This window comes from Capra hircus (genome assembly GCF_001704415.2).
Source record: "Capra hircus breed San Clemente chromosome X unlocalized genomic scaffold, ASM170441v1, whole genome shotgun sequence".
NCBI lineage: Eukaryota > Metazoa > Chordata > Mammalia > Artiodactyla > Bovidae > Capra > Capra hircus.
In genome coordinates, this window is record NW_017189516.1 from 9,644,207 (window position 1) to 9,664,134 (window position 19,928).

A 19,928-nucleotide genomic window follows, 5' to 3' on the forward strand; every position below is an offset into this window, starting at 1 on the left:
CGTTGGCAGCAATGCAGCTGAAGTGCCTAGAGATGGGCCATAAAATGAAAACATCAAAGTGATTAAATGTGCCCGAAGAGTATAATTGAGTGCATGAATAAGAGAAAATAAAACAAATTGATTTTCTCCAGTGCCAGAAAAACAGAATAATTGAGAACAAAATAATAGACTTTGAAGTAATCAAAGTGAGGAATGCACCATAGTGACATAGAAACAGCCAGTTGTGGGAGAGATTTATTGTGTTTCTGTTATCATTTTTACAACTTTAATTTCATTAGCTAATAAATACAAATCAATTGAAAAATCAGTCAACCAGAAAGGAGGCAGTCCCCAGCCAAGATTTTTATTCACATCTCTAAAACAGGCCAAGGCAGTGATCCTTAATCTATTTTCATAGGCGCACATATCTCCCTTGAGCTGGAAAACAAGTTATGGGAGGCCTCTCTGCTTTGGAGGCAAGGATGTTCTCCTCTTGCCTGTCACTTGCCACATATGGGTTTACAGATTCAAATTTCCAAAGGATCACTTTTATACCCCGCCAAGGTTTCCAACAGACAGAATTGCCTGAGTATAGCATCTTGGTTTACCAAGATGACATTTTCATGGCACTAACCAGCACGTGTGGTCTTTCAGTGGGTCTTTCTGAATTCACATAGTGGTGGTGCTGACGGTGATGGCAGCTACAGCAGCCACAGCAACTTCCGCTCTCACAATACTGTTAAGCATCTGTGGGTTTGTCATGTCCACCCCACTCCCCGCCAGGCCCCACCACCACCACCACACACACACAAGCACACATGCACACACACAAGTGACACTGAAATTTAATATAAAACCAAGAAGTCCAAGCAAGAGTATGCCACCCCTTTGGTGTCCAGCCTGGTAGCCATGATGCATGGAGGAGCAGGAGAGGGGAGTCAGGCAGGGAGGCTTCTTATGCTAGTGATGGCAGTGGGGCACTGGAGACACCAAGCTATGCCAAGACCAGGTGCTTGAAGATCACAAAGCCAACACGAGACCACTGCAAAACTATTTTTATGGCTTCTCCAAGGAAAGACGCCCTTCACCCTACTCCTCAGCTGTTCACGAGAAGGCTCAGTGGCTCTTCACTGCAGGATCCACAACGATGACTGATATGTTGGTGTTTTTTCTTTTCACGGGCTCTTGAGCTACCCTGGCAGCTGTTGGCATTTCCAGATGTTCAAGACACACCCTACCTTCAGCCCTCCACAGTCACAGGCCATGACTTTGGCTCCAGTAAAAGGCTTTGGGACCATGGGGACTGTAAGCCAGGGTGCACAGAAAGAGTTGACAGTGCTGGGACTGGCACTACTTGCTGGCTCCATCAGGATAGCGTGGTTCATAGACTGTGCCTGCCAGGCAGTTTGTCCTGGAGAATTACTCTTCGAGGAAGCACCTAGAAGCTGAAAGGAATCTTTCTGACTTTCTGGTGGCATCCAAGGCCCAATCATGGTGTACCTTGTGGAGAACAGGGAATGTTAGCATTTTGTTCTTTTGTGCAACCCCAGTTCAGGTCTAAAACCCCAGCTTCCATTTCCCACTGCTGTTTGGGAAGAGCAAAATGGAGCAAATGGCTTCCACAACTCTAAATCATTATACAGATGTAAGGCTGTATTATTCTTCCTGCTGCTGCTATTCCCATTATCCTGGATTTCCCAGCCCAGAGTTTTTGTCTGAAAAAGAAATGTGGAGAAAGCTCATGGACCAAAGAACCTAGAGCTATGACTCCAAAGTGGCTGGGAGGCATCGCCCGGCCCAGCAGATAGACTGCTTGAGGCTGAGCTCTACAAGCTGCCTGGCTGGCAGGCATGCAGCCCACTCCTGTGATGTCACCTCTCCAGTTACTGGTGCCTATCCCTCCACATGGAGCCAGCAGATTTAGGCACGGGGGGGAGAAAAAATGAATCATAGGCTATTTTAGAAATCGCTTCAATTCAGTTTGAGACTGCAGTAGTCCCTTGCAAGTTAAAACCAGAGCACCCAAAACATCAGGGTACTATCCTTTAAGTGCTGATATCCTATAGATGCCAGAAGCCTGGTGGGATTAATTCACAGCCTCAGGTTTATTTCAGGTCAGAGGCAGACAAGTGGTAACTGGCGGTTATACTAATTGTCATTGAAAGGCTTTCTGATGACAAGAGGGATCTACATTCTAAGACAAACAATATAGTTAACAATTAAGAGCTAAAAACTAAAATCACCCATCCATTTCAGCACATACCTAAGGCTTCCTAGAAATCCTTTGTTCTGCCATTGTTCCCAGGTAAAGAGTGAGACCCTCAAGCCTGATGTGATGAGGCAGCTACTAGGGAAGTTACTCTAGCCCTAGATCACACTAGATGAGACTCCTCCCCATCTTAAACTTGTTTGGAGTCTCCACATGGCCTCTAGGATAAGACTATGGCCTTCTAGACCCTTGATGATCTGACCTCGAACAATCTCTCCAGCCTCATTGCACGTGCACACACATACACACCCACACAAACAAACCTGTCCCTGACCCTCATTCTGTGCTCTGGCCACAAAAGCTTTGCAGGTGCTTTTATACATCGTGCTCTGTTCCTGCTGCCTGGTACATTCTCTCTCCATTTGCCCTTTAAGATGACACCTCCTCCATGAAGCCTTCCACGCCCTCTCTTCAAATGCCCTCAGCACTCTGTACAGACTGGTATTATATGGCCTTATTGCTATGGACTATGATGTGTCTGTCTCCATATATGCTTTCCTTGCTAGACTGAGAGCTCCTTAATTGCAAGAACTGTATCTTTCAGTGAATACTAATTGATTGATTCCTGTGCACTGTCAAAGTGGCTAACAATAGTGATGAACAAGATTAACACATCCCAGTCCTCACAAGATGTGTTTGGTGTGCTAAGTGCAGTGAAGAAAATAGAATCATGTGGCAGAAAATGAGTGACTGGGGGTGACAACTTAGACTAGGTAGTCATCAGGCCCCTCAGACGTGATTTTTGGATTGAGACCTGAGTGATAAGAAGAGTCAGGAATGAGAATATCCAGGAACAGAGCATGCTAGGTGGAAGGAATAACATGTGCAAAGAAGGGGGAGCCCTAAGAGGGAAAAATGACTAGTGTGTTCCAATAACACAAAGAAGTCCCATGTGGCCAGAACAGAGAGTGCAAAGAGGACAGAGGCAGAAAAGAGACCAGGGACAGGCCAGACCCTGCAGAGCTTGGTGGCTAAGTTTGAATTTTATTCTAGGTGTGATTGGAAGCCTTAGAGGGCTTTAAGCATACGAGTAATGTGATCTGACCTAAGTTTTAACAAAATAATCATGCTACTATATAGAGGAAGGGTTGTGGGTGGCAAGGATGGAAGCAAGAAGACCAATGTTGAGGCTATTAGAGTTGTCCATGCAAGGGGTGACAGTGGCTTGGAGTAAAGTTATCACAGTGAAGGTTGGAGGGAAATAGGTGGATTTAGAAAATATTTTGGAGGTAGAATTGACAGGACTTCCTAATGGATTGAAAGGGAGGTTATAAATGAAAGAGCAAATAAGAACGACCCCAGTCAATGTCATGAAGAAAAAAAAAAAGCAAAAGGGAACTGTTCTATATCTGTACTGTCCAATATGGTCACCACTGGCCACATGTGGCCATTTGAATTTGTTATTAAAATTAAATTTAAAATTCAGTTCCTCACTTGTACTGGCCATATTTCAAGTGCTCAATAGCCACAGGTAATTAATGGCTCTCATATTGGGCAGCATAGATATAGAACATTTCCATCATCCCAGAAAGTTCTATTGGACAGCACTGCTCTACATTAAAAAGACTAAAAATTATGAGAATAAAAAGACAAGCCACAGACTGGGAGAAATTCTTGCAAAACACATATCCAATAAGGACAATTAGCCAAAACATACAAAGAATTCTTAAAACTCAACAATAAGAAAACAACCCAATCCAAAAATGGGCCAAAGGTCTTAATACACACCTTACCAAAGAAGCTACACAGGTGGCAGTTAAGTACATTAAGGTATGCTCACTATCATGTCACTAAGGAATTACAAATTAAAACAGTGAGTTCTACTACATACCTAATAGAATAGCTAAAACCAAAACAATGACACCACCAAATGCTGACAAGGATGTAGAGCAACAGGAACTCATTCATTGCTGGTAGGAATGCAAAATAGTACAGCCATTTTGAAAGACAGTTTGGCAGTTTCTTACAAAACTAAAACATAGTTTTAACATACAGTCCTGCTCCTTGCTATTTATTCAAATAAGATGAAAACTCATGTCCACACAAAAACCTGCACATGAGTGTTTGTGGCAGCTTTATTCGTAATTGCCAAAGCTTGGAAGCAACAAAGATGTCCTTCAGTAGGTGAATGGATAAACTATGGTACATTCAGACAATGGAATATTTTTCAGCACTAAAAAGAAATGAGCTATTAAGTGACAAAACGTAGAATAACGTTAAATGTGTATCGCTAAGTAAAGGAAGCCATTCTCAAAAGGCTACATACTGCATGATTTTAGCCATATGACATTCTTGAAAAGATAAAACTATAAAGACAGTAAAAATATCAGTGGCTGTGATGGGATTAAGGAAAGGAAGGAGGGATGAATAGGTGGAGCATAAGAATTTTAGAGCAGTGAAACTATTCTGTGTGATACTGTAATGATGGATACATAATATTATACACTTTTCAAAACTCATAGGCCTGTACAACACCAAGAGTGAGCCCTAATGTAAACTATGGACTAAATAATAGTGTATCAATATTCATTCATCAGCTATAAAAAATGTGCATACTAATGCAAGATGTTAATACTAGGGGAAATTGCCTCCTGGGGGGAGATGAGGAACAGGGAATATAAGATGTCGCTACACTTTCCGCTCAGTTTTTCTGTAAACCTAAAACTGCTCCAAAAATAAAGTCTATTAATTAGCAGCAACAATGAGAAAGAGTAGAGTGCTCACAAGCACCTAGTACTGGCAAAGAATAGATACTCAATAAATGTTGATTGAATAAATGAATGAACAGATGAATTAGTCAGTCGATGAATCAATAGAACCCAAGCCTCCTGAGCCCCAGTTCAGTACTCCTTCTTGTACATCAGAGGTAGGATGAGGATCTAATGTATTGTCAAAACCAAGATACTTGAGAGTGAAATGGGGTGCCATGGGTATAAGTCAGAACTATCCCAGAGATCACAAACTAGGAGCCTGTGAGCCACATCTTCTCTCCAAAATTGTTTTGTTTAGCCTATCAGATTAATGTGCCACGTGATATTCTTTAAACATTTAAAGCAGTTGTCCACATTTCACACTATGAAAACTCTGTATAAAGATGTGAATGTCTGACTTCCCTTGGAAAGTGGAAAGATCTGACCCACATTCCTGCTCACTAGTGAATGGCCGGAACCACGTAGCAGCTGCCCCCTTTTGTAAGCAGGTACCTTCCTGTTTGCCACAAATTCCACCTTTCCCTGTTGTATCTCCTGCTCTAGGCCAAGTGTGAGTTTCCATTTCTCATCTTGTTGACACCATTTTGGTGCTGTTTTCTTTTGTAATAGAGTTAAGAAAAGAGGAAATTATTTCTTACATTCAGGCCATTCTGCAAAGTAGGGAAAAGGAAAAGGATCCAGAGGGATCTGTTTGTCTTACCCCCAGTCTGTTCTACTGACATCCAGTATATTCTTGGCCTCTATAGACATTTGAGTTTGCCCCTCTGATCTATACTCTGTGTCTCTCCAGGCTGCAGACCATGCTGGCCTTTAGAATTTTCTCAGGCTGCCACCCACTGATGGAAAAGCTAGATGTGAGGGGAAAACAATGGGCATTATTTAAGCTTACATTTGCATTGTTACCCAAACTCAATATTGCTCATCATCAACTTTTGGTGGAAACTATTTCTGTTGTTTTTCTTAATTGCCTCCAAATGTAACTAGAGAGTGAGACAGAGCAGTAGAGAACACAGCACCCACCTTTCCTTTCTGTGAACATGTGTCATTGGGACACTCAGACATGGGATTTTGTTCAACTGTGCACTCACTCATTCATCAAGCTCTGGCTATTCTTACAGATGGAAGCACCCTCGCTTCAGCACCAGGACCCCCTGTAGGTCTCCTCAGCAGAGTCAACAACACACGCAAAGGCTCACATGGAGATGGGAAAGTATGGATGGGACACATGTAAGCTAAGGTGTTAGATTTCATTCATAGGTACTAGGGAGCTGCTAAAGTTATTATGGAGCAGAGGAGGCATGTGATCACAGCTAGAATTGTGTGGGGGACAGCTCCAGAAGTGGGGGCACCAGTTAAAAGGCTGTTGCAGTGACCTGAGTGACAAGAGCTATGACTAAGGTGGAGAGAGGGAAACAGAAAAGAGAGGACAGATTTGGAAGACATCTTGAGGTTAGATCTGGCAACTCATAAGATGTGGAGAGTAAAAGATGAAGAATCAAAGATTATCCAGAGATTATGAACTTAAGGGTTGAAAACACCCAAGCCATGATCCAAAAACTTAAGTTAGAAGAATGAAAAATCAGAATTCCCTGGCAGTCCAGTGGTTTAGGACTCTACACTTTCTCTGCCAAGGGCCTGGGTTTAATCCCCGGTCAGAGAACTAAGATCCCACAAGCCACATGGCTTGACCAAAAAAGAAGAATGTGAAGACAAATTATATACTGAGATAAAATGCTTGCAAATCATATATCCAACAACAGATTTATATCTAGAATATATAAAGAACTCTCCAAACTCAACAGTAAAAAAGAAATCCAATTAATAAAAGACATGAGGAGGATATACAGACAGCAAATAAGTGCATGAAATGATGTTCAACATTATTAGCCATTAGGAAAATGAAAATTGAGACCACAATGAGAGATCTCTACACACCTATCAGAATGGTCAAAATAAAAACTAGTGACACCACTAAATGTTAACAAGAATGCTGAGAAACTAGATCCTTCATACAGTGTTGGTGGGTTACATACCATGGAACACTACTCAGCGAACAAAAAGGAACTAACTTAATGCACACAACAGCCTTAATGGATCTTTAAGAGCATTGTGCTGAGTGAGGGGAAAAAAAAATCTCAAAATGTTATATACTGTATGAGTTCATTTATATAACATTCTTGAAATTACAAAGTTATAGACCTAGAGACCAGATTAGTGGTTGTCAGGGCTTAAAGATAGGGGGTGGAAGGGAGTTAACAAGGTGGCTTGATGGAGATCTTTTGGTGATGGAATACTTCTGTATCTTTTTGTGGTGGAAAATAAAAGTGAAAGTCATTCAGTCGTGTCCTACTCTCTGCAACCCCATGGACACAGTCCATGTAATTCTCCAGGCCAGAATACTGGAATTGGTAGCCTTTCCCTTCTCCAGAGGATCTTCCCAACCCAGGGATCAAACCCAGGTCTCCTGCATTGCAGGCAGATTCTTAACCAGCTGAGCCACAAGGGAAGCCCAAGAATACTAGAGTGGGTAGTTTATCCCTTCTCCAGGGCATCTACTTGACCCAGGAATCAAACTGGGGTCTCCTGCATTGCAGGATTCTTTACCAACTGAGCTATGAGGGAAGCCCTTTTGTGGTGGGGGTTACACAAATTTACACATGTGATAAAAATTTCATAGAATATACACACACACACAAATAAGTACATATAAAACTGGCAAAATTTAAATATGGTCTGTGAATTATACCAGTGTCAATTTCCTGGTTTGGATATTAAATAATAATTATGTAAGATATTGCCGCTTGGAAAAACTTGGTGAAGGCTACTTCTTGGTACTTTTTTTTTTTACAACTTCCTATAAATCTATAGTAATTTTAAAATTACAAAGTTAAGTACTGTCCCCCAAAAAGGAATAAACTTGATACACTAAAAATTTGCATTTACCTAAAAATTTGCATGAAAATTAAAGGCATTATGCTGCTTGAAAGAATCCAGTCTTAAAATGTTACATACTGATGATTCCATTTATATAACATTCTCAAAAAGACAACACTTACAGTGATGGAGAATAGGTCAGTATTGCCAGGTGGTAAGAGGGGGAAGGGAGGATGTGACTGCAAAAAGAAAGCAGAAGAAATTTTGATGAGTAATGGGACCAATCTGTCTTAAGAATCTTGACATGTGTTAAAAATCATAGAACTGCACATAGCAAAGAAAGTCACTTTTACTGTATGTTTACTTTTTTCCAAGTTTCTATTAATTGAAATTTTATTCTTTTATTATAAATGTATTTAATTGGAGGCTAATTACATTACAATATTGTAGTGGTTTTGCCATACGTCAACATGAATCTGCCACAGGTATACACGTGTTCTCCATCCTGAATCCCCCTCCCAACTCCCTCCCCGTACCATCCCTCTGGGTCATCCCAGTGCACCAGCCCCAAGCATCCTGTATCATGCATCGAACCTAGACTAGCGATTCATTTCATATATGATATTATACATGTTTCAATGCCATTCTCCCAAATCATCCCACCCTCTCCCTCTCCCACAGAGTCCAAAAGACTGTTCTATACATCTGTGTCTCTTTTGCTGTCTCGCATACAGGGTTATCGTTACCATCTTTCTAAATTCCATATATATGTGTTAGTATACTATATTGGTGTTTTTCTTTCTGGCTTACTTCACTCTATAATAGGCTCCAGTTTAATCCACCTCATTAGAACTTATTCAAATGTATTCTTTTTAATGGCTGAGTAATATTCCATTGTGTATATTTAATACTGTATTAAAAATTAAACTAGATAGGCAAGTGGGTGCTGATTTTTCTTTCCTTCCTTTCTTCCATTTATCCATTTATTGAGCACCTACTATGTATGAAGCACTGTGCTAGATATCAACCAAAAGTAAGGCAGCTAGGTCCTTGCCCTCATGGAACATCCTTCCTGTTTTAGAGTGAAAGTGGTCAGTAGGGTTTGGAGCCCAGTATTTTGGCTTGGGGAAGTAGGTCAAGAAGACTGTGGAGGGACCAGTGCTGTAGGATTTCAAGTGATTGCTTTTCCCTCAAAGATTCTTAGACCTGAGAGTAGGGGGAAATCCCCAATTCATCTTTCACAGGTGCTCGTGAGAGAAAATGCTAAAAGGGTTGTACCTTGCTAAGCGGGGGAAGAAATGTTGGGGATGCGGAAAGATTTGATGCAATTAGTGAAGTATATACTCTGAAAAGTATTACCCAAATTTGTGCATGTGTGTATGTGTGGCTTAAAACAACCATTTGTTTAGCTCATGACTTTGTGAGTTGGCAATAGGGCTGGGTTCAGCTGAGCGGTTCTTCTGGTTTTGGCTGAGTTCACCTAGCACTGCAGTCAGCCAGCTGTCCAAGGCCTCACTCACATGCCTGGTGGGTGGCTGGTGGTTGCTGGGGTAACTGGACCAGATGTCTCTCACCATCCAGCAGCCTAGCCTGAGCTTGTTCCTATGTTGGGGGGGGGGGGCAGGGTTCCCAAGGACAGCAAGAGAACAAGCCCCAAAATGAAAGTGCCTTTTTTAACAGCTTTATTGAGGTATAGTTCACATATGTTACTTGACTTTGAATTTTGTTTTCTCTCCTATTTGCAGGGAATCTGAAGCATGTGGTCTAGTTGACAAAAAGAGATCAAATTTCCAGAGCCAAAGAGCAGTGCCTATAATGAAGACAGCGTGTTTATGCGAGCAGTGTGTGGAATTTGTGACTGCAGGGGAAATTTGGAAGAAATTACTTCCTGAAAATTTCCAAGGGGCACCAAGTGGCAGCTGGCCTCCTAGCATGAAGCAGGCAGGCACCCCAGAGGCCTCAACTAGACCTAGGGGAAGACAAACATTTCCAACATTTAAAGTGTTTATTTTTAAAAAACACACAGATGCCGTTTCTAATCTTTGAAAATTATTTTTAGGCAAGTTGGGGAGGGGGTATTTTTATTTTCTTAAAGGAGACAGATCAGAAGCTGGAGGAAAGCATGGAGATTTGGTTGGCAGTTGGTGGGACAGTAGGGAGATGAGAGTCAGGGTTTGGGCCTCAGGATCATCCAGGTGGAACCTTGGGGGAGGGGGATCTGGTCACAGATGGGGAGAAATCCACCTGTGTTGTTTTCAGGATTACAAATTTATTTTGTTTTTTAATAAAATCTTTGCAAACCTACCTCTCTTCCATTTTCCTCATTGTGAAGTACCACTAACAGCACATAGTTGTGAACATTTCCTCTCACTGAAGTATAAAGACTAACCCTGCTGCTTCCCTGTTCTGCTCTGCCCCAGCCTGATAGGGTGACTCTGAGTGCTGGATCCTGCTGAGAAACTAATGTGTCTTCCACTAAGTCCCGGGGACAGAAAGCCAAGCTCTATCTAACCTGTGCTAGGGCCTGACCAGAGCTCACAGGAATACAGGTGCTGCAACCATGGGGAAGGCCTTGCTGGCTCCCCAGAGAGAATCTATCCTGCCTAGGGAGTGACTCAGCAATGGGAAGAGCAGGTGGCAGGTCAGATCCAAGAGGGACATCTTGATGAATAGAGGCTACTTCCCATCAAGCACGCTTGATGAAAATGGGATACAGGTGTAATGTGTTGGTTTTCCTATAACCTCAAAGGCAAAGATGGAGAAGGCAATGGCACCCCACTCTAGTACTCTTGCCTGGAAAATCCATGGACGGAGGAGCCTGGTAGGCTGCAGTTCATGGGGTTGTGAAGAGTCGGACATGACTGAGCGACTTCACTTGCACTTTTTACTTGCATGCATTGCAGAAGGAAATGGCAACCCACTCCAGTGTTCTTGCCTGGAGAATCCCAGGGACGGGGAAGCCTGGTGGGCTGCCATCTATTGCGTCACACAGAGTCAGACACGACTGAAGCGACTTAGCAGCAGCAGCAGCAAAGGCAAAGAAAAGATGGCAAAATGCAGATGGGGGTCTCGAGAGAGATAAGAAAGCAGAAGTGACAGCCAAATGTCACAGTTTTGGAATTTGATTCACCAAGTATGCAGCTCCTACAGCTACTGGGACTTGGATGGGAGACAAGGACACAACCCCATCCTGGCCATCTAGGGACTCCCAGACAAGGCAAAGGAGAAGGAACCAGATCCCAACATGCTTCATGCTCTGTAACAAACAGGAGTCCTGAACTCTGAGAACACTGAGGAGAGAGCAACCTACCAGGCCAGGGCAGCATCCCAGAACGTTTCAAAGAGGATGATATTTGAATTGGGCCTTGTAGGATGTTGTATTTCTCCAGGCTACTGAGAGGAGGAAGGGCTTCCGCAGAAGGGAGTGGAAAAAGCCTTGAACATGTGCTGGGATGGGAATCAGTTCATTTCAGTTCAGTTCAGTTGCTCAGTCATGTCTAAGCCTTTGTGACCCATGGACTGCAGCACGCCAGGCCTCCCTGGATGGGAATAGCCAAACTTCTATTAAACAGCATTGGAGTACCTGGACGGCTAGGAATACCAGTCACTTCAAATGCCCACAATTCTAATTATACACTCAGCTTAAGGATAATTTTACTTATACCAAAATGTAAGACTTTAAAAAATAGAAGAGGGAGGAGGCACTGAATGGGGCAGGTGGGGGTGTGGGGGAAGCCAAGAAAGACAAAAACTCTGAATTCTCAGCCTGTGAAGAACCACCCGCCAAGATTTGTCCTTTCAAAAGCTTGCTGGGTCTGATATCCAAATCCTTCCTAAGGGACCCACCTTCCAAAGTCATCACCCAAATTCCTGTGAAGGACTCAACCACAAGACACAACTACAGGGTAAAGTGGTGAATACTAGTGCTTCATTTTTCTCTCAAGAGGAATGGGCCTGAACCAGAAGGAGCCCTTTCCCACTGGGCATCCAGGGCTACCTTCTCAGCAGCACCAGCTCTGCTGGCTGAGCCCCAGAGTGAGCTGCTGAACCTAGGCCAGGCCTGTTCTGAGAGATGGCACCACCTCAGTGGCCTCAATGGCCTTCAGGAGAAGGCAATGGCAACCCACTCCAATACTCTTGCCTGGAGAATCCCATGGATGGAGGAGCCTGGTAGGCTGTGGTCCATGGGGTTGCAAGGAGTCTGACACGGCTGAGAGATTTCGCTTTCACTTTTCACTTTCATGCACTGGAGAAGGAAATGGCAACCCACTCCAGTGTTCTTGCCTGGAGAATCCCAGGGATGGTGGAGCCTGGTGGGCTGCCATCTATGGGGTCGCACAGAGTCAGACATGACTGAAGTGACGCAGCAGCAGCAGCAGCAGCAGCAGAAGCAGCAATGGCCTTCAGGATTCCTCTTCATTCCATTCTTGTTAAAATGTTAGGCAAAAAAAAATCTCATAGATGGAACTTGGAATCATTTTCCATTTTTTACAATTAAAATACCAAACAAAAGTGGTATTCTCAAAACAAACAAGACAGATTGAGTTATTCCGCTCAGTCTTAACCTCATCAAATTATACACATTAAATATGTGCAACTTTTTGTCTATCCATTACACCCTCAGTAAAGCTGTTTTAAAAAAGAAAAAAGTATTTCTTTGCTAAGAATTATCTTAATTGCCTAGAGGAAAAAAGACTGAAAGGAAATACACCAAGATATTAACTGAGGTGGGCTTCTGTGGAGGAAGAAGATATAAGGATAGTTTAATTTTGGTTTCTTCCACTTTTCAATATTTTCCCAGTTTTCTTAATAAGCATGATCTAGTTTTGTAATAGGAAAAATAAATACATAAACTCTTTATAAAAAGAATTGATCTGCAGGTAAAGTTACAGATCAAAGTAAATTCAAGACATCCACTGAGGAAGTGTTTGTGCTTAGGCCCCAGGGCTGTTCTAACAGCCCAGGAGGTTCTGAGCTGGCAAGGAAGACTGGTCCGGCTGGAGGGCTGATCTACAATTCGCTCAGCCAGAGAGGGTCTTTTTAGATAAGGTGGCTTGAGGGAAGGGCAACTTTGTACCCAGTTTGAGCTTACCTTCCCTTCAGGAAACATCCGCCTTTTTGCCGGAAAGGACCAGCCATCATAACCATACTAATAACACAAAGCAAGGCTTAGAATATACCCCATTTTACAAATCACTTTTATTTATACTATGTCACTATCCACCCTGCTGGGTGGGTATTATCATCTCTACTCTATAGATTAGCAAACTGAGGCCACAAACTGTGAAGTAACTTGCCCCTTGTCAGTGGCAGAGCCAGGAAGCCAACCCAGCCGGAACTACAAGTTCCCTTACTTCCCCATCGTTCCCTCCCCCTCAATCCCACACTGAGTGCCACTAAAATATTTTTAAACTGTGACTTTGGAGTAAACAACTTTCTTCTTGCTTCCAAAGTCCAAGCTGGTCCAAGCCTCATGCTGCTCTGCAACCCTCCCCTCACATCAACAAGAGTAAGTACTTGTTGCTTTTCAGCAAGTTACTCGACCTTTCTGGGTCTGTTTCCTTATCCCTGTAAAGTGGGGCGAATAATTCCTGCACTTCATGTGCTATTGTGAGTGCTTGATGAATTATCTTAGATGAAAGGACTTTGAAAAGAATCTAAAGTCTTGTGTGCAGGAGGGCCTGCCAGAAAAATGAGCCTGGAAAGACCAACCTCTGAGGAAAACCCAGGGCTCCCAGGAGCCCCACAGGCCTTCACTATCTCTCACCAAGGAACACAGAGAGGCCAGAGAGACCAAAAGAGAGCTTTAGGCTGTGTTCACAACTCAAGGTTTAGACAATAACCCTTTAAAAAGTATATATATATATATATATATATATATAAAGTATATATATATATATATATATATCTACATAGGCTATGCCTTTATTTGCATAAAACACCTCTGGAAAGAGACAAGAAACTGGGGCACCTCAGTTTCCTGCACCTCAGGCAGGAAAACCATGTGGCAGAGGAGTAAGGGGGGCTTGCACTATGTTCCTTTTTGTATCTTTTGATTTTTGAATCATGTGAATGTACTACCTGGTTCCCCCCCGCCAAAGTAAATATACATATATTTATATATATATACATATACATATATTTTATATATATATATATAAAGCCAATGGAAAAATCCCAAGCCAGTTTCCCTTTGGGGGGAGGGGGTGGGTCTGCCTCTGCTGCCTCCATTGTGAGCTGTCACAGAAAGAGGGGTATATTTCCAATTCTGTATTTAAAAGACTCTTTCTAAGGCAGAAAAACTTCTTTATAAGAAAATCAAATATTGTGATTCAACCAAAAAGGAAGGAGGAGAAAGAAGAGGGGGGCAAAAAGAGGGAAGAAAAAGAAGAAAAGCAAACAGCCATCAAGGCTAATCAGGTTTTGACATCTCTAAGCCTCTGCATGGAAAACTCAGCAGCTCTTCCTCCCCAACCTTGGCCAAGGACGAGCCCCCAAACCTGCTCAGTGCTGGGCCCCAAGCTGATCAGCAGCACATATGCACTTTGGCCTCAACCTGCCTAAGTTTGACTCCCCTCCCTGTTACTCACTAGCTGTGTGACTTTGGCCAAGGAACGCTCTCTGTGAGCCTTAGTCTCCTCATCCATCAAATGGAGATACTCCCTGTACTACCTTATTGGCTGATTTTGAGGGATCAAAGAGATCATGGAAGAAAACACATTTAGCATACATATTAGATGTCAGTTATCAGACACTGCTCCTGCCCTAAATGCAAAGGTAAAGAATCTAGGCAAAGAATCTTCCTGACATTCTCTGGCTTCAGAAATTAGGGGAAGAGAATGCAAATTAATGTGGTTGTGCATTGGTGCATTGTTCTGGGGCAAAGAGACATAGCTATTACTAGATTCTCAATACTCAACAGGGTTTTGAAAGCTACCTACTAAAGGTTTTGAGAGCTGCAAATGTAAAGACAGACATGAATAGTGCCTTTGAAGATGGGGACAATCCAAGACCCTCACCTTAGGGTCTCTGCACAGGCTAGTACTTTTGCCTGCAATGCTCAGATCTTCCGCAGACTGGCTCCTTTTAGCCATGCCATCTAAAGTAGCCACCTTGCTCTCTTTGTTCCAAAATACCATTTATTTTCATACCATTTACCATTATCTTATTCTTTTTTATTCCTACACATACACACACACACACACACACACACACACACACACACATGCCCTCGAAGGGTGGGAACTTTGGCAGTTTCATTGCTGTACCCCAGTACTGGGCATGGTACCTGGCACCTGTAATTCTCCATACATACCTACATGATGGTGAAACTACACAGTGAGACAAAGCAATGTTTCACATTCTGGGTATTACAGGACACAGAAATGGGCAGGCAATCTAGACTGGGGCAACCATGAAGGCTACAATATTTAAGCTGATCTTGGAGCAGGCATCAGGGGCAGACATTTCAGGCAAAGGCACATGAAATTTAGGGAAGTGACAAGCAGTTCAGTGCTGCTAGAACACAGAATATTAGGCTATTCAAGTAAATCAACTGTGAAAAGATGTTTTTCAGACAATAGGGGAAATTTGGACAGAGACTAGGTGATGTTAAAAAATTATTGATAATTTTGTTAAGTATGATAACAGCATAGTAGTTACATATTTATCTAAGTCCTCAACTGTTAAAAATACAAAGTGAAGTATTTACAGGTGAAATAATATATCTGAGGTTTTTTTTTTTAAATTACTCCAGAAGGGGCAAGTGTATGGGTGTGTGGCAGTGTATGGGTGTGTGGGTTGACATAAATAAAACAAAATTTGAAAAATGTTGATCATTGTTGAAGCTTCTTGTTTGATGGACATGTGGAGGTTGGATGTACTATTCTACTTTTATGTGCTTTTAAATTTCCATAAGAAAAAACTGAGATATATATTAGTGAGTGACAAGAAGGAAAATAGCAAGGGCCAGTCACAAAGGGCCTCTGTGCCAGGTAGAGGAGGTGAGACTTGATCCTGCAGGTAAGAAGCCATCAGAGACTTTTAAGCCAAAAAGTGGCTTGATCAGATTTGTATTTTTAAAAGATCGCTGTAGCCACTGGGATAACTGAAGTGAGCCTGCTGAGGCTCAGCTCCAAAGTGGCTGAGAAGCCTCTGTTTACCTCTGATGGAAGGAGCCTTAATGCTTTCCTCCCTCAACTGGCCCACAGAGCCTTTCTTATTTGGTAAGAGAGAAAGTGATGGAAAGACTTTTTTTTTTTTTGCAACAGATGACTCAAGGAAAACATTCAAACAATAAGAAAATGGTTCCTTCATAACACCATACCTCAGCAAACACCACTATTAGCAGTTTGGTATTTGTCTCCAGACTTTTTTCATTTTTTTCATAAATACATATTGACTACCTGCTATGTACTATGGGCTTCCCTGGTGGCTCAGACGGTAAAGGGTCTGCCTGCAATGAGGGAGACCTGGGTTCAATTCCTGGGTCGGGAAGATCCCCTGGAGAAGGAAATGGCAATCCCCTCCAGCACTCTTGCCTGGAAAATCCCATGGACAGAGGAGCCTGGTAGGCTACAGTCCATGGGGTCGCAAAGAGTCGGACACGACTGAGCGACTTCACTTATTCACTATCCACTAGTCACTATGTACTATGCAGAGCACCAGGCACTGGGGTCATATCTGTGGACAAAGCAGACAATAATCCCTGACCCTAGGGAGCTGGCATTATGCATATATGACCACTTGACATTTTTTTTTAACAAATGAAATCATCCTGTCTGGTAACCTGATTTTTCTCACTTCGTTATATGCCATGGACAGTTTTCCATATCAATCCACAAAGAGCTACCATATTATCTTTTACTATGACGTATTTCAGACATACCAAAAAATCTGGCATACCTGATCCCTTAAAGTGGTCATATTATATGGATGCTCCAAAATTTGTTTAACCTGCCCTTTAATGCTGAACATTCAGAATATTCTCATTTTTCCTTACAAATAAAAACACTGAATTAGTCATTAGGGAAATGCAAATCAAAACCACAATGAGTTGCCAGTTTATTCCTATTTGAATGGCTATAATAAAAATAAAGCAGAAAATAACAAGAGGGTATGAAGATGTGGAGAAATTGGAACCTTTGTATATTGCTATAGGGATGCGAAACGGTGCAGCCACTGTAGAAAACAGTTTGGCAGTCCTTAAGTTTAACATAGAATTACCATTTGACCCACCAATTCTAGTCCTAGATATATGCCCCAAAAGAATTGAAAACAGATATTCAAATACTTGTACATGAGTATTCATAGCAGGACTCTTCATAATAGTCAAAAGGTGGAAATGACTTAAATGTCTACCAATAGATGAATGAATGAACAAATTGTGGCATATGCATCCAGTGAAATATTATTCTGCCATAAAAAGGAATGAAGTATGGACACATGTTACAGTACTCAAAAAACTCGTGCTAAATGAAAGAAGCCAGGCACCAAAAGTCGCACAGTGTATTCCATTCATATGAAACATCGAGAATAAGCAAAAGCATAAGGACAGAAGGCAGATTGGTTGTTGTCTGGACAGAGGGGGAAATGAGTAACTGTTTAATGGGCACAGATTTTATTTTGAGGTAATAAAAGTATTTTGAAACTAGGCAGAGGTGGTGGTTGTGCGACACCAAATGCCACCAAATTATTGACTTTAAAATGACTAATTTTATGTTATGTGAATTTTGCCTCAAAGAAAAATTTTTGCAATGAAGATCCTCTCTTACACCCTTGCACATTTGTTGTATTATTTTCTTGTGATACATTTGTTAAAATGGAACTGCTGGATCAAAGGGTGTGAACATTAAAAACAAACAAAACAGGTGATGGATTTTGATCACTAGAAGTGTTTGTTGTTTGAATTTTGGTTGCTCTGATTTTATTAGTGGAGTTGAACATGTTTTTATATGCTTAGCAGTAAGTTATTCTTTAACTATCTGTTTCTTCCATTACACTCAAGACCTTTCCTACCTGTATTCACGTCAGCACTCCTGAACTCCTGACCAGCACATAGGAGGACTCTGGTGAATGTGTTGAGGAGCTGAAGGGAAAGCAGTGACTGTCAGCTCCTCATGGTGCCCCCAGGTGCCCCGGCTAACTCTCAACATCCAGTGCAGTTCCAACACATCTTCCCCCAGAAAGTCACCTAAATTTAAATATTTGTACATGAGTATTCATAGCATTCATATTCATGAAGAGCAGAACTCTTCATAATAGTCAAAAAGTGGAGATGACTCAAATGTCTATCAACTGGAATCCACACTGTGAGTGGCATGGAGGGCATGGGTTTGTATTGGAAATGGAGATAAAGACAGAATAAGGGTAAGGATGAGGATTAAACTGAGAGGTGGAAATAATGTTTATGTGTGTCTGTGAATGCAGACAAACGGAAGAGAAACCACCAAAATCACAGCTGTATACTGGGAACAGGGGTGGGGAGAAGGGGACAGGGACAACTATCATTTGTCAAGGTCTTCTCCAGTATTCCCTGGCTTGCTTCTCTGCCGGGCTGGTGGCTACTGCCCAGAAGCTTCCCAGCTGACTGGACCTCCTCCTCTGAAGGTGCCTGTCAGCTCCATGGCATGATTCTGGGGTCACCAGCATAGAAGGCGGGAGAGAGGGGCAACCGCCATCCTTCCAGCCCTACCCGCTCTGCCCATGAATTACCAGCCTCCATCTGACTTTCATTCATATCTTTTTCTCCTTTGAGGAATATTCTGCAGAATCTGTTTCATATTCCACTCCTGAGTCTATTTGGCTAATCTCTGCCCCAGGTCACTTCTGATTCTCCTGCAACTTCTTCCTCCCACACCCAGAAGCTAGACTCTCTGGCTCAGCCATTCCTTCATTCAACAGATATTTGAACATCTGCTATGTGCCAAGTAGTATACTAATCATCAGAGATTCAAAAGTGAACAAAATACAGAAATCTCTACCCTGATAGAGCGTGCATTCTAGCTGGACAGACAGATAAATATAATATGGTAAGTAGTGATCAGTGCTATGGAGAAAAAGCAAGGCGAGAGTTGAGAGTGACAGGGTTGCTGTTTCAGACAGAGTGCCCAAAGAAGGCCCATATGAAGAGGTGACATTGAGCCAAGACCTGAATGCAGTGAGGTGACAAGCCATGTGGCTCTCTTGGAAAGTATTCCAACCAGGGGGAACAGCAAAATGCAAAGCGCCTGAGACAGAAACCACCTTGTCACCTGTGAAAACATCGAGGCCAGTGTGCCTAAAGTAAAGGGAATGGGGAGGGGGGAGGAGGGAAAAATGTGGAGAAGTAGAAGGGCCAAGGTGCTACAGGTACTATTAGGACTTCGATCTTTGCCCTGTGGGAGATGGAGAGCTGTTGGAGCCTCCTAAGCAGAGAAGGAAGGGATCCCTCTGGCTGCTTTGTAGAGAACAGACTGCGGGAGCAAAGAGACCAGTCAGGAAGCTGCAGCAGCGATCTAGGTAAGAGATGACAGTGGCTATATATGTATAACTGAACCACTTTGCTGTGCACTTGAAATTAACACCACACTGTAAATTTACTATACTTCAATTTTTAAAAAAAATTTTTTTTAAAGAGAGTGAGAGATGACAGTGACTTAGACCAGAGTTGTGGCTGTGGAAGTGGTCAGAAGTGATTTGACTACTGGATATATTTTAGAGAGAGCTGACAGAATCCGCTGATCAATTGGACATACGGTGGGAAAGACAAGGTTTGGGACCTGAGAAACGTAGTGAATAGAGGCGCCATTTACTGAGCTTGGGAAGCTGGCAGGGAGTGGGGTAGGTGGAATGGGAAACAGGGGATCAAGTGCCTTATTGGCCTGAGTTCAAGAGAAAGAGCTGAGATCTCTCCTGTACGCTTAGGGTTCAGCTCAGCTGCCTGCTGGTGGGGTTGGAGGGTGGATGGAGAAGGTTTGGGCAATGCACATACTTTACTGAGTAACAAACTCTACCAGGCTCCACGTATAATCTGCCCACGTCACCTTCAGTGAGCACATCAAGGCTGAATTTCTTAACATGGCATTGAAGTCCAACTCATGTGACCTTACTGACCC

General features: G+C 42.5%; 1 long non-coding RNA gene across 1 annotated transcript in view; it reads left to right on the plus strand.

The window, feature by feature from the left end:
* The window catches only part of LOC108634356, a 32,834-nt gene extending 22,697 nt beyond the window's left edge, over nucleotides 1-10,137 (plus strand). Inside the window, exon 2 of the long non-coding RNA XR_001917580.1 lies at nucleotides 9,579-10,137. This is a non-coding gene — a long non-coding RNA (uncharacterized LOC108634356). The remainder of the gene's footprint in view (nucleotides 1-9,578) is intronic.
* The last annotated feature ends 9,791 nt before the right edge of the window (nucleotides 10,138-19,928 follow it).